The 16,604-nt window shown below is 42.8% G+C and overlaps 1 long non-coding RNA gene across 1 annotated transcript; it reads right to left on the reverse strand.

The window, feature by feature from the left end:
* Positions 1 to 959: 959 nt before the first annotated feature.
* On the reverse strand, positions 960 to 14,586 carry LOC119841196. Its single transcript, XR_005288437.2, has 2 exons — positions 14,200 to 14,586; positions 960 to 4,452 (listed from the first exon to the last, which is right to left on the reverse strand). It is a non-coding gene; the product is annotated as an uncharacterized LOC119841196 (long non-coding RNA).
* Between the last annotated feature and the right edge of the window lie 2,018 nt (positions 14,587 to 16,604).

The following is a 16,604-nucleotide window of genomic DNA, read 5'->3' on the forward strand; positions in this document are numbered from 1 at the left end:
AGGCTAGGGACACCATCCCTGCCCTTCCTGGCTAATAGCCATTGATGGACTTATCCTCTATGAACTTATCTTGTTCTTTTTTGAACCCTGTTATAGTCTTGGCCTTCACAACCTCCTCAGGCAAGGAGTTCCACAGGTTGACTGTATGGTGTGTGAAAAAATACTTCCTTTTGTTTGTTTTAAATCTACTGCCTACTAATTTCATTTAGTGACCCCTAGTTCATGTGTTATGAGAAGGAGTAAATAACACTTCCTTATTTACTTTCTCAACATCAGTCATGATTTTATAGACCTCTATCATATTGCCCCCCCCCACCAGTCATCTCTTTTCAAAGCTGAAAAGTCCCAGTTTTATTAATCTCTCCTCATATGGCAGCTGTTCCATATCCCTAACAATTTCCGTAGCCATTTTCTGAAGCTTTTCCAATTCCAATATATCTTTTTTGAGATGGAAAGACCACATCGGCACACAGTATTCAAGATGTGGGGCATACCATGGATTTATATAGAGGAAATATGATATTTTCTGTCTTATTATCTTTCCCTTTCTTAATGATTCCCAACGTTCTGTTCACTTTTTTGACTGCTGCTGCACATTTAGTAGATGTTTTCAGAGAATTATCCACAATGACCGTCCACAGGCATGTCCCCCGCAACTACCGGGGAATCTTCACCACAGGGACGTGCTGGCCACCACTTCCCACAGCTCCCATTGGCCAGGAATGGCGAACCGTAGCCACTAGGAGCTGCAGATGGTAAACATCAGCACAATGTCTAGCAGCCTGCAATCAGATTACCCTGATGGGCTGCATTCTAAGACAGCATTCAGGCTTTTGATACTTCCTGAGTCTTCTCTTCCCATTGTCACTATCTTGTGATGGGAACTGAAAATTTATACTTTTCCAGGTTACTTTTAACCTGTACCTCCAGGTCATGGCCCATGACACAAGTTTTGCTGGTGTAAATATGGCCAGAAACATCCTATTGGGAGATTTTGCTACATATTTGTTTGTATCAAGGCCTTTGCTCAAGTTGTATTGTGAAGGTCTGATGTTACGTCATTTTTTGCAACGCACATAATCATTTTTGGCTATAATATTTCACTGGGCTGAGTTAAAAATATTGCTTCTTTACCTACATAAATGTATAGGTTCTGGTTTCTTATCTCATTTTCTTTGTATACCGTAAAGATAAAGTTAATAATAGAAAAACATTAATATTTTAGAACTATCGTCTTCAGAGATAATAGTTGTGCTTTGCAAATCTCAAGATATCAAGTCAATATGAGGGATGATTCCAACTCTAATACAATGTACTAGCAAGGCCACATTTAGATACCATGAACCACTGTCATTACAATATAAAAAGCATATTTTAGAACTGGAGAAAGTACAGCAGTGACAGCCAGCATGCTTCAGAGATTCAAGAAGAATTGTTATCGAAATAGGCCAGTTTCTGCTCTTCATTATACTGGGGTAAATCTGAAGTAATTTCATTGACTTGAGTGGAGTTATGTCAGTGTAAGAGCAGAATTTTACCCACAATTTCTATATATGTATTTGTAAAAAGTAGATTCAGAGGGAACATCACCAAAGTCTGTAAAATTCAGAAGGAAGTTGAGGAGCTAACTGTTACAGGGTTAGTTGAAATTGTATTTAATATCAGAACAAGGTAATACAAACTTGAAGGGGAAGTGAAATTTTTTCCAAAAGGTTATTGTATCTGACAGAATTCCGGTCTGAATTCAGCAGTTCAGGTGTCTTCTGCAAGAGATGATGCCTTCAAAGTCACTTAATACAGAAAACAAAGAGCTCATAACAATACATATTTACATTGTTTTGAGTGCTTGATCCTACACTCCTTCCTCAGATAAAACTTCCATGGAGGTGAAGAGATCAGTCTCTGAAAATATAAATCTCTATGTAAGTGTTAAGTATTATAATTCTTTATTCTGCATCAGGTGTTTGTCAAGAAATAAAACACTTGGACAGGAAACCTCAGTACTGAATTCAACTTCAGACAGATATGTAAAATGGAAATGATTTTTCAGATATTTTGTTCAAGAATGTATTTTTAATTTCTAAATCCATCCCCATATTCTGTTAATGATTTAGAATCTTAAGCATCTTTTCAAATTTACTTTAAGAACATTTCATTTCTCCTTTAAGCCTTTGGAAAGCACTTGATAAAGGGATTCAGGTGGAATTTTTTTATATCAAGATCACTTAATAAATGGAATGAATAAACTATCAATAACAGCAATCAGAGCAGTTTATGTAAACTATTTAAAACTGAGACATATTTGAATGGAAAAATATTGTCTGTATAAACAAGCTCGCCACCAGGGGGAGCAATTGATAGGGGCATCCTGGCCTCCTGTTTAATGCTAAAGTTCTCTGTGTACCTCTTTAAACAAGGAGGCACCTTCTGTGCCTGGAGCTCAAGAGATCACCATATTATGAGGAAGCAGGAGAAACAATCTTTAATCCTTCCAAAGCCCAATAATATTATGCATATTGACTGAAACCCTATGGAGTGGTCCTGACAGGGCTTTTTCATTAGTGCAGTACATTGTAACCTAGCTACCTTTGAAAAGTAACCAATATTGAGAGCCACTTGACATTTGCAAAGGATTATGGGTATCCTCTCTATCTCTTCTCAAGTTCCCAAATTTACAATGGTCTTAATTTAAAAGTTAAGCCAGGGATCAGTTGCTTAGTCTGGAGCTGGGCTGCCCTTTTAAAAAAAAAATGGAAAAAAAACAAACAAACCAACCTTGTGTGCTGATGTGACATGGTTTCAGTTTTGGGGTCTGATCAGTTGTTTTAATGTTGTCTTGTTTTTAATTATAAAGAAAGTTATCTAAACCAGAATTGGCTTGAAGGGGGCGGGGGAGGGTTTCATTCCTGCAGGTGTTGCTGAATTGCATGAAGCAGCAGCAGCTGGTAATGAGCTGGTGAAAATGAAAAAGGGACATAAGTAGCTTCTTTAGCAAATCCCCTGGAAATGACATGGAACCTCTGGGATCGATCTATCCTAGGACGCAGGGCCCACTCATCCAACTGGCAGCATCTCTCACAGCACACAGAAAACAATGTTATTACCTGCAAAACTGTACAAAATCTACTAGGAAAAAATCACATTCAGTTCTTTTCTTCCTTCCCCACTGAAGAAGGCAGCCCTTGGGCTAGCATTACAGCCTAGATTATAGACTGAGAGAGGTCACTGTAAAGAGAAGTATGCTGTCTGCCCCAATGGAGATTGCACTGTGAGTCTGAAGTCTGGCACTGGTTATCAGAGAGGTACATATGATCTTTCAGAGTCTCATATCTGGATCCTGGGGTTATTATTGTACATGGATACCTCCTGCTGCAGTCACACAACTTGCAGCATGTCAGAGAGAATCTGAATCCCGGTATACTACGCTCATGTGTCCCTGTGGAACAGAGAGATCTTTTAAAGTGAAGGAACCCAATGGCCCTCTAAAACTCAAGCAGATAACAGCTCATAGCAGCTACAGAAGTCTACATAACAGTCCCAGTCCATTGTCTAAAAAAGTCAATATCACTCAAGAATTGCTGAATGGATAAGAATCTTAAAACATTGGATGAATGGTTGGAACAATCATGGACTTCTGGTTGAGAAGTAGTGTTAGCAGCAGCTGCAAGCCAGCCGCCCATATGATTCGAATGTACTGATCTGTGAGCAGTGCAGCTGTGATGTTTGTTTTTGCATTTGCTTTGGGGGCGGGGGGGAAGGAGGGCAGAGAGGAGAAACTATCATGAAAAACGAATAAAGGGAAAAAGAGCACTGGAAATGGGGAGATAGTCCTGGGCCTAGGAAGGATTCCTGACAGACTCCTGATCTTGCTCTGCCTAGTGTGTGCTATAACAGCCCATTGATACTGTCATATCACATACTTTGGTAATGATTTAATTGTTTTATGAGGCTTGTGTAATTTGTTTCACATTTTGAATTTGTAACTAAGCTTCTTAATCCATTGTTTATAGTGAGGATCTAAATTGCCTTCTGTCCTTATAGAAAGCATTTCAGGTCCCCCATTAGTAATCAGTTAAACCTAATTTAACTAAACCTTGTGGCTGTCTTGAAGGAAAACAGTTCTCAAATTTGGGCTGTTACAACTTCTCCGAGCTCTCTGAGAATCCTGCTGGCATTTAATGAGAGCATAATTTCTCCAAGTCTTACTCTAAGGAGGAAATGAGGGAGGGAATGTTCTTCAAATGCTGTCCCTGCAGGTCCTCCATTTCAGGTGTCAGTGTCTCCCGGCACCAATCGATCAGAGATTTTCAGTAGCAGTGTCTGGTTGGGGTGCGCATGCACAGTAGCAGTCTCACTGATGCCTCATATAGAATGCGCACGGCCCAACCCTTTCAGTTCCTTCTCAACCATCCTCAGCTTGAGATGGAGTCCATTAGCAGTGTCACTGAGAACCTTAAAATAAGATTAGGTTAAGTTAGATAGTTTAGTTTTTACCCTTTTTATGAACAGTTTGTTACTTTGTACATTAGCGTTAGTTAAACCTAGTTAGATAACAGTTTAAAAAAAACCCTTTTGTTTACCCCATCCTCCATTTTTCACAAAAGGGATGCCTCAAATATGCCTGGCTCCCCAGCTTTAAAAGATGCACTTTGTGCAAGGATGCAATGCCACTCTCTGATGGCCATGCCTTACGTATCCGATGCTTAGATGCGTCGCACATACCGCAGAAGTGCACTCACTGCAACAATCTTAAAACAAAAGCAAGGAGAGATAGGGATCTTCTCCTTAAACTCATTTTAATGGAGAAATCCCTTATTCCAGCATCGGACCCTGGAAAATCCAGGACAAGGGACTCCCTGGGCACATCTTCCAGGTACAGATGAAGTGCCACCTCCACAAAATCAAGGAAAAGGGCCATGTCTCCACCAAGCTGAGAGCCATTGGAAAAGAAATGGTCTCTGGCAAGATTGCTGCCTGTGGTGCCGACCTCCTCCAGAGCGAGCACCTTTGATGCACTGGGCACCTCTGGCACTGTCCACTCCAGGACCTTGCTGGCAGCAGAAAGGAGTCGAGTAGCAGGCATAAAGCAGCCTGCTCCTCCATGGCATTGACTACCCCTACAAAGAGCACGGTACTGCAACCTCAACCACTTGTGATGGTTCCCCTTCTAGCACTGAGCTCATGGGCTAAGACCGGCACCAAAGAAGGCTACACACGAAGGGTCACCACCAGCCACACTTCCACTGACGGTGGCTGTGCAGAAGGATACGGTACTGCATATGATGGCACTGATCCCCCTTATGCACACATCAGATATGGAAGTGTCCTCTGCTCCCAGATGTCCACTGCTCGGCACTGCCTGCTTGACAGTACCAATAGCACCAGACCAACCAGAATCCCCCAATTCTCCATCTTTTTCAAGTGATGATGAGGATGACATAGAGAAGGCAGTTTTCTCATCTGGACATAGCTCCCCCTGAGACACGGAACCTCATAGATCCAGGGAACGGAGCACCAGGGACATGCCCCCATGGCTCGCTAACCCTTGGATGTGCCCTCCCATGCCATTCTCCATTCAATAGTCACAATGGTACTCATGAGCAGCCTAAGGGCTCATTTCCACAGACCTCCCACTTCTCACAGGAAACCTATACACGCTGCAATGAGAGTAATACCCGAGCCCTCTGAGGTGATAGAGGAGGTGTGGGAAGACAGGGATGAGACCACGGAACATGAAACATCCGCTGATCACAACTCCTCTTCCTCCCCCGATAAGGCAGTAATGCCCCACCCTCCACTACTACACATGACTTCAAACACTTTCAGGAGTTATTCAGGCAGGTGGCACAGAGCCAAAATATTCCTCTTGAGAAAGTATCAGAGATGCAAAACCAACTCCTCAAGATCTTACATACTACTTCTACAACAAAAATAGCATTTCCCATAAGTGACCCTTTGATGGAACCTGCAGAAACAGTGTGGCAAACACCTGCTACCATCCCTTCAACCAGTAAGCATACCAATAGGAAATACTATGTGCCAAATAAAGGCATGGACTTCCTCTTCTCACACCCACAACCCAGCTCCTTAATGGTGGATGTGGTCAACCAACAGGGCAAACAACCTCAATTCAGATCCACACACCAAGACAAGGATTGGAAGACATTAGACCTCTTGGGGAGAAAAGTTTACTCATCAGCGACTCTTCAATTCTGCATGATCAATTACATGGCATTACTCACTAACTATGATCATGACAATTATACCAAAACGAACTTTTTTCCAGGAAATTCTGGAGGAAAAAAAAGACCAATTCTGAGGCATCATCAATGAATACCAACTTATTGCTAGAACAGCGCTCCAGGCATCCCTCAATGTGGCAGACACAGCATTATACACCACCACGACAGCCATCGTCATGTGCAGAGCATCTTGGTTACACTCATCGGGTATCCCAAGGAAACTTCAGAACAAAGTAAAGGACTTCCCATTCAACAGGGACAAGCTCTTCTCCACTAAAACAGATTAAGTTCTCCATTTCATGAAGGACTCTAGATTGACACTGAGGACCCTCGGGATTTACACACACCCTAACAGGAGATGTATATACCAACCTTACAATCAAAGCAAAGACAACATGGCACAGTGCCATCAGAGACCATATGACAACCAAAGATACAGACCACAGAGCCAATATCAGGCTGTGACATCCCACGCACCACCAAACAAGACACAATTTTGAAATGTTGATTGAGGGTCTGACTGACTTCCCCTGACCACCAGCACCAATAAGACAAGTATCACAAACCTTTGGTCATTGGCTTAGACCGTTTTATCATATGTGGACTTCTATCACCACAGACCCATGGGTTTTAGAAATGATTCAAATGAGTTATACCATCTCCTTTACCTCCAACCCACTGACCCACCCCGCCACCCCCTTCCCTCTTTAGGGACCCTTCTCGTGAGCAACTTTTGAGAAAAGATGTATATCACCTTCTACAAGTAGGGACTGTGGAACAAGTTCCAACACAACACAGAGGGAAGGGATTTTATTCCCTTTATTTCCTACTCAAAAGAAAAATGGAGGTTGGAGACCCATTCTAGATCTCAGAAAACTCAACAAATTTGTCCATCCCACAGATTCAAAATGGTCACATTGAACCCGATCATCCAAGCTCTGGAAGAAGAGGACAGGTTCTCAGCCGTCGACCTACAAGATGCATATTTTCACATTACCATCCATCCCACTCACAGTTGCTTCCTATGATTCACAGTGGGACCAGACTTCCAATACAGAGTATTGCCATTCAGACTATCGACGGCTCCATGAGTTTTTACTAAAGCCCTAGTGGTGGTATCAGCGCAATTGCACAGGCAGAGAATATTGATCTTCCTATACCTGGATGAATGCCTTCTAAAAGGCCCTAGCCAGACAGAAATATTACACGTCACTCGATAAACCATACCTCTTTTTCGCTCCCTAGGACCACAAATCAATGAGTAAAAAATCTACCCTAACTCCAGTACAACTGGACTTCATAGGAGCACACCTGAACTCAGTGGAGGCCAAAGCATCATTGCCGATGCCCCAATTCAGAGCAATGACCTCTGTGGGGGGCAGTCGCCCCACCCCTTGAGAAGAGGGCTGGAACAGGCCTTTTGAGGCTGTGCAGTCCAGCAGCCAATCAATAAAGGCCTGTGGAGGCCAATCCGGGAAGGAAGAGGTAGCCAATCAGGGCCGGGCAAGAAGAAGGCAGTCTCTCCCTGACTAGCGAGGGAGAAGGACAGGCTCCTGAAGCAAGGAGCCAGCACCTTGGACAGAGCAGTGCTGGGCAGACTCGGGGGAGCAGGAGAGAGCTCCAGCCCCGTTACCTGCCAGGCTGCAGACCCTGCTACAAAGGGCCAAGAAGGTGCACAGGGCCTGGCCCAGGGAAGAATAGGTGGACAAGAGGGGAATGAAGGAGGGCAGAAAGAGGCTGCCACTAGATGGTTCCTGGATTGGGACCCAGAGTAGCGGGCGGGCCTGGGTCTCCCTCCTTCCTCCCTTCCATGCCCAGGTGCAGTGTAAGACGGTGGCCAATACAGACAGCTAAGGGGCTAGACTTTGGGTTGTGGTTGGCCACTGAGGCAAGTGAAAGTCCCAAAGACTGCTGTTAACCCCTCCACCCCCCAGAAGGGGATGAGTCTGGAGTAGTGGGCACTGCAGCAGGGCAGTGTCCTGAAGTGGATGCCTCCGAGCGGGGAGCACACCAGGTCCCAAGGCAGCAGAGCAAATGATGGGCAAGACACCATGCGCAGAGGGTTCTCCATGACTGGACATGGAGCTAATTCCTGGAGCAACTAGCGGGAGGCACCAGAGGTGGTGAGTCTTGACCCCATCACAACCTCCCTTAAACTGGTGATTTTAGACAGCCCATGGGCATCTGCATGCACCTGCCTACAACTCTTAGAAGATATGGCAGCCACCTCTTTCATTGTAAAACACGCAAGACTGCACATGCACTGCCTACAAGGATGGCTGAGCTCTGTATATATACCATGAAAGCACAGCTTAAACAAAAGACTCATACGGACCCCAGAAGTTCTATCATCAGTACAGTGGTGGACAAATCCAATAAACGTTTGGTCAGGTATCCCATTTCAACAGACTCCACCATTCATATAAATAACAGATACCTCACTGATCGGATGGGGAACTCACTTGAATCAACATACAACCCAAGGCAAGTGGTCCCCCACGGAAACACATTTACACATCAACCTGCTCGAATTACACAAGGTCTGCAACATGGGCCTACATTTCCTCCCTATTATATGAGGCAAAACAAATCCTGATGAACAACGTTGTGTGTATGTTCTATATAAACCGACAGGGTGGAGCATGTTTCCACTCCCTATACACAGAGGTCTTAAAATTATGGAACTGATGCATAAAACACAACATTACTCTTAGAGCAGCATACCTCTCAGGTCAACAGAACATGGGAGTGGATACATTAAGCAGACCGTTTTCCCAAGAGCATAAATGGGAACTGAACATCGAAATAACACAACACATATTCCACAAGTGGGGATCCCCACACATAGATCTGTTCCCAACATCAGTAAACAAGAAATGCCCAAAGTTTTGCTCATGAGCAGGACTAAGAGCATGATGCCTAGGGAACACTTTTCTCATCAGATGGAACTCTCCTCTCCTATATGCATTCCCACCAATACCTTTAATCTCCAAAGTAATACACAAAATATGAACTGACAGGACCAATATAATACTCATAGTCCCGATATGGCCCAGATAGACATGATTCCCTTACCTAACATGCATGGCGATCTGCACACTCTCCCTGACCAATGGAATCTTCTTTCTAGGGCTGTCAATTAATCACAGTTAACTCAAAAAATTAATCATGATTAAAAAAAATCATGATTAATCGCAGTTTTAATTGCATTGTTAAACAATAGAATACCAATGGAGATGTATTAAATATTTTGGATGTTTTTTCTATGTTTTCAAATATATTGATTTCAATTACAACACAGAATACAAAATGTACACTACTCAGTCTATATTATAATTTTTGATTACAAATATTTGCACTGTAAAAATGATAAACAAAAGAAACAGTATTTTTCAATTCACTTCATACAAGTACTGTAGTGCAATCTCTTTATTGTGAAAGTGCAACTTACAAATGTGGCCTTTTTACATAACTGCACTCAAAACCAAGACAATGCAAAACTTTAGAGCCTACAAGTCCATTCAGTCCTACTTCTCATTCAGCCAACCGCTCAGACAAACAAGTTTGTTTACATTTATGGGAGATGATGCTGCCCACTTCTTATTTACAATGTCACCAGAAAGAACAGGCATTTGTAGCTGGCACTGCAAGGTATTTATGTGCCAGATATGCTAAACATTCGTATGCCCCTTCATGCTTTGGCCACCATTCCAGAGGACATGCTTCCATGCTGATGATGCTCGTTAAAAAAAAACGCATTAATTAAATTTGTGACTGAACTTGTATGTCTCCAGCTCTATTTTACCTACATTCTGCCATATATTTCATGTTATAGTAGTCTCAGATGATGACTCAGTACATGTTGTTCATTTTAAGAACACTTCTGCTGTAGATTTGACAAAATGCAAAGAAAGTACCAATGTGAGATTTCTAAAGATAGCTACAGCACTTGACCCAAGATTTGAGAATCTGAAGTGCCTTCCAAAATCTGAGAGGGATGAGGTGTGGAGCATGCTTTCAGAACTTTTAAAAAAGCAACACTCCAATGTGGAAACTACAGAACCCAAACCACCAAAGAAGAAAATCAATCTTCTGCTGGTGGCATCTGACTCAGATGCTGAAAATGAACATGTGTCCGTCCTCATTTCTTTGGATGGTTATCGAGCAGAACCCATCATCAGCATGGACGCATGTCCTTTGGAATGGTGGTTGAAGCATGAAGGGACATATGAATGTTTAGCACATCTGGCATGTAAATATCTTGTGACACCGGCTACAACAGTGTTATAAGAACACCTGTTCTCACTTTCAGGTGACATTGTGAACAAGAAGTGGGCAGCATTATTTTATAGAATCATAGAATAGCAGGGTTGGAAGGGACCTAAGAAGGTCATATAGTGCAAACCCCTGCTCAAAGTAGGACCAATCCCCAACTAAATCATCCCAGCCAGGACTTTTTCAAGCCTGACCTTAAAAACCTCAAAGGAAGGAGATTCTACCACCTCCCTAGGTAACACATTCCAGTGCTTCACCACCCTCCCAGTGAAAAAGTTTTTCCTAATATTCAACCTAAACCTCCCCCACTGCAACTTGAGACCATTACTTTTTGTTCTGTCTTGTTCCTGCAAATATAAACAAACTTGTTTGAGCAATTGGCTGAACAAGAAATAGGACTGATTAGACTTTTTAGACTCTAAAGTTTTATATTGTTTCATTTTTGAATGCAGTTTTTTTGTACATAATTCTACATTTGTAAGTTCAACTTTCATGATAAAGAGATTGCACTACAGTACTTGTATTACGTGAATTGAAAAATACTATCTCTTTTTTTTACAGTGCAAATATTTGTAATCAAAAGTAAAGTGAGCACTATATACTTCGTATAGAATACTTCGTATTCTGTGTTGTAATTGAAATCAATATATTTGAAAATATAGAAAACATCCAAAAATATTTAAATAAATGGTATTCTGTTATTGTTTAACTGTGCGATTAATCGTGATTAATTTTTTTAATCATATGATTAATCATGATTAATTTTTTTAATCGCTTGACAGCCCTCCTTCTTTCTCAGGATGATGGTCAAGTCCTACATCTGGACCTGGAGAAACTTCACCTGAAGGCGTGGTTCCTTTTCGGCTCCACCACGACAAACTAACCTGCTCAGAACAAGTAAAACAGGTGTTAATAAACAGCAGGAAACACAACACGCATAATACTTATCTCCAAAAATGGAAAAGATACTTTGTGGCACCTGAACAAACATATCTGCAAACCAAGCAACACTATCACTAATCCTGGAATATTTATTATCCCTAAAGAACTCAGGGCTTGTTACAAGTTCACTTAGAGTTCACCTTGCTGCCATCATAGCCTTCCATCAACAGGTGGACAGGACTTCATATTCGCTCACTGGATTACTAAGCGATTTCTCACAGGAATACAGAACATATACCTGGACATCTGAGAACCCACACCAGCATGGGACTTCTGGTGCTTAGAAGTCTAACCAGAACCCCAGTCAGACCTTTAGCCACATGCTCATTACTTCACTTATCTATGAAAGTGGCATTCCTGGTCGCCTTTACATCTGCATAGAGTCAGCGAGAAAGGGGCTCTCATGGCTCACTCCCATACACAGTTTTCTTCAAGGATAAAGTGACACTTAGAACACATCCTAAATTTATGCCCAAAATATTGTCTTCATTCCTCCTCAACCAACTGATTCACTTACCTACATTTCATCCAAAACCACACACCAACGCTCAAGAGGAAGTTCTACACACATTAGTCTCTAAGGTGCTATAAGTACTCCTTTTCTTTTTGCGAATACAGACTAACACGGCTGCTACTCTGAAACCACACATTAGATGTTCACCATGCCTTAGCCTTTTATCTGGACAGAATGAAGCCCTTCTGAAAATCACCTAGACTTTTTGTGTCAACAACAGAACAATCAAAGGACTCTCCCATATCTACACAAAAAGTATCTAAATGGATATCCAGCTGTATCTATTCACTACATAACACTGAAACCCCTCCGGGCATCATAACCCACTCAGTGAGAGCTTTATCTATCTCCATAGATTCCTACACAATGTGCCCATTCTAGACATCTGCAGGGCGGCCAACTGGGCCTCTGAACACACATTCACAAACCACTCTGCAATTACTCTCTGTTCAAGCTCAGACATAAGACTAGGGCTCACTGTACTAGCCTCAGCAACAAACAACTCCGAAGACACTTCCATCCTCATGAGGGTACTGCTCTACGTTCACTCGAAGTGGAACACCCACAGGGGCAGCAGTCAAAGAAGAAGAGAAGGTTACTTACCTTAAACAATAACTGAGGTTTTTCGAGATGTGTCTCCCTGTGAGTGCTCCACTACCCACCCTTCTCTCCTCTACTTCAGAGTACAAGGTAAACATTACACGGTAGAGAAGGAACTGAAGGGGTCAGGTCGTGCATGTGCTAGATGATTCACGAGTGGTGCTGCAAGACAGCTACTGCGCAGGCACACCCCCATCAATAGTGCTACCGAAAATCTCCAATTCACCGACATCTGAAGTGGAGCACCCAGAAGGGGACACATCTCGAAGAACCTCAGTTACTGCACAAGGTGAGTAACTATCTCATCCCATATATCTTGGTCAAATGCCCTAAATATAAAGGGTCCGATTCTTGGGTCAAAAATTATTCCCTTTGCACCACCCTGTGGATGCAAATGGGCAATAAATGTGGCCCAACAAGCCAGGTGAGCATTCCTTGGAATGGAAAATCCCAAGTGGAGTCTAGTCAATATAGCTAGCTCTATGTGACCCTCTCCTAGCCCTGGATAAAGGAGCATGGTTGTGCTGGGAGCCAAAATACATGCTGACTAGTCTAGGATCAGGGTGACATATAATTGGCATACTAACCATTAGATACCCCCTTCCCCAAAACCATTTTGGCTGCATACAGGCATAGCTAATCCAGATCCAAAAACTGAGCCCAAAATTTTCATCTGTATTTGGACACATTTTTATCTTCTGTTTCTGGCATTATCCTGCATCTGCATACTACATAGAGCTCAGGGTTTTTTAAATGGTAGGAAAACACTTAGGTTATGGGTGATGAATAATAATATTTAGCATTTACACAGAATGTTTTATTTTCAAAGAGCTGTACTGATGTCAGCTGATGACTACACTAATACCACAAGAAAGCCACACAGGGTCAGACCACTGGTCCATCTAGCCCAGTATCCTGTCTTCTGACAGTCGCCAATGCCAGGTGCTTCAAAGGAAATGAACAGAACAGGCAGTCATCAAGTCGTCTACTCCCAGCGTCTGGCAAACAGAGGCTAGGGACACTCAGAGCATGGTGTGGCATCCGTGACCTTCCTGGTTGCAGTGGTCCCTCACCCTCTAGTTGGGAGGGAGACCATGCTGCCCACTACTGGCAGATTGCAAGTAACAATTATATAGGGGAGAGATCAAGCCCCCTGGGCAGGATGGAACACAACAGTCTTTAGCCCACAGCCACCTGGCTGGGCGGACAGTAATTAACAGCCTATAATTAGCAGTCTATCAGGAAGCTCTAGACTTCTGGGCAGGGCAAAGCAGAGCCACAGGCAGTTAGGGCTCCGGTCTGCATTCAAGGCAGAACTGTGGCAGTCTATAAACCCAGCCCTCAAGCAGGGTGGAATGGCAAACAGGACTCAGGCAGGGTTGAGCACCAAAGCAGTCTAGAGGCTCCAGCAAGTGTGAACACCAAAGCAGTCTAGGGACTCAGGCAGGGGTGAGCACCAAAGTAGGCCTCTTGGCCTAAGGAGTGGGAGGGCTGCCACCCCTGGGGTGGGGTGGCAGAGGTTAGGGGGACATGGGCCCACCCCCGCATCCCAACCGAGGTCCCTAACAATGGCGGAGTGGTCCACCACTGGATCAGCAGGGATCCACCCACAACACACTGACTTACACTCCAGCAGCAGAACTGGACTAGAGTCTGGTCCCTCTCAGCTACTTCCTACCACAGTCTGGGTGTAGGGTCCCATGGTCCAACAATCCCCCGTCTCCTCAGGGTATTCAGTTGCTGCTAGCTCTGGCAGCTCCCCAGGGTCCTCGTGTGCCTCCCCTGATGGCTAGGTGTTGGTCCACTCTGGGGCCAGGCAGGGCTCTTGCACAGGAGTCTGCTCCCTAGAAGACACATCCACTCTCTCCTGTAGCTCAGCAGCAACTGAGCTCCAGGGCTCTCCTTTTCTACTTCCTGTCGTGCCCTAGTACTTCCTGTGAGGAGGCGGGGCAGATTTGGCTCCACCCACCCAGGGCAGTGTAGTGGTCCCTCACACTCCAGTTTGGACAGAGGCCACTCCACCTCACTACACTGGCTAATAGCCATCGATGGATCTATCCTCCCTGAATTTATCTAGTTCTCTTTTGAACCCAGTTATATTTTTGGCCTTCACAACATCCCCTGCCAATGAGTTCCACAAGTTGACTGAGTGTTGTGGGAAAAAATACTACCTTTTGTTTGTTTTAAACCGACTGCCCTATTAATTTCATTGAGTGACCCCTAGTTCTTGTGTTATGTGAATGAGAAATTAACATTTTCTTATTCACTTTCTCAACACCAGTCGATATTTTATATCATATCCCCTCTTAGTCATCTCTTTTCCAAGCTGAAAAGTCCCAGACTTTTTAATCTCTCCTCTTACAGAAGCTGTTCCATATCCCTAATCATTTGTGTTGCCCTTCTCTGAACCTTTTCCAATATTAATATATCTTTTTTTCAGATGGGGCAACCAACTCTGCATGCAGTATTCAAGATGTGGGTGTACCATGAATTTGTATAGAGGCACTGTGATATTTTCTCTCTTATTATCTATGCCTTTCCTAATGGTTAGTAACATTCTGTTAGCCTTTTTGACTGCTGCTGTATGTTGAGCGGATGTTTTCAGAGAACTATCCACAATGACTCCAAGATCCCTTTCTTGAGTGGCAACAGCTAATTTAGACCCCATCATTTTGAATGTATAGTTGGGATTATGTTTTCCAATGTGCATTACTTTGCATTTATCAACATTGAATTTCATCTGCCATTTTATTGCCCAGTTACCCAGTTTAATGAGATCCCTTTGTAATTCTTCGCAGTCTGCTTTGGACTTAACTATCTTGAGTAAGTTTGTATTGTCTGCAAATTTTGCTCCTCACTGTTTACCCCTTTTTCCAGATCATTCGTGAATATGTTGAACAGTACTGGGACTAGTACATACCCTTAGGACACCACTATTTACCGCTCTCCATTCTGAAAACTGACCATTATTCCTACCCTTTGTTTCCTATTTTTTAACCAGTTACTGATCCATGAGAGGACCTCCCTTTCTTTTCCCAGGACTGCTTACTTTGCTTAAGAGCCTTTGGTGAGGGACCTTGTCAAGGGCTTTATGAAAGTCTAAGTACACTATATCCACTGGATCACCCTTGTCCACATATTTGTTGATACCCCTCCCTAAAGAATTTGAATAGATTGGGGCGGCATAATTTTTCCCTTTACAAAAGTCAAGTTGACTCTTCCCCAACAAATTGTGTTAATCTGTGTGTCTGATCATTCTTTTCTTTACTATACTGTCAACCAATTTGTCTGGTACTGAATGTAGGCCTACTGACCTGTAATTGCCAGGATCATCTCAAGAGCTTTTCTAAAAAAATTGGCCATCACATTAGCTCTCCTCCAGTCATCTGATGCAGAAGCTGATTTAAATGATAGGTTACATGCCACAGTTAGTAGCTCTGCAATTTTATATTTAAGTTCCTTCAGAACTCTTGGGTGAATACCATCTGGTCCTGGTGACTTATTATTGTTTAATTTATCAATTTGATCAACAACCTCCATTAATGACACCTCAATCTGGGATTGTTTCAGAGATTTGTCACCTAAAAAAATGGCTCAGGTGAGGGAATCTCTCTCACATCCTCTGCAGTGAAGACCAACACAAAGAATTCATTTAGTTTCTCCACAATGGCCTTATCTTCCTTGAGTGTTCCTTTAGCACCATGATCGTCCAGTGGCCCTAATTATTGTTTAATAGGCTTCCTGCTTCTGATGTACTTTTAAAAAAAAATTGCTGTTAGTTTTTTAGTCTTTGTCTAGTTGCTCTTCAAATTCTTTTTTAGCCTGCCTAATTATACTTTTACACTTGACTTGCCAGAGTTTATGCTCCTTTCTATTTTCCTCAGTAGTATTTAACTTCAAATTTTTAAAAGATGGCTTTTTGCCACTAACCTCTTCTTTTACTTTGTTGTTTAGCCATGGTGGCACTTTTTTGGGCCTCTTACTATGTTTTTTAATTTGGAGTTAAACATTTAATTTGAGCCTGTATTATA

The sequence above is a fragment of the Dermochelys coriacea genome, chromosome 12, assembly GCF_009764565.3.
Source record: "Dermochelys coriacea isolate rDerCor1 chromosome 12, rDerCor1.pri.v4, whole genome shotgun sequence".
Lineage (NCBI taxonomy): Eukaryota > Metazoa > Chordata > Testudines > Dermochelyidae > Dermochelys > Dermochelys coriacea.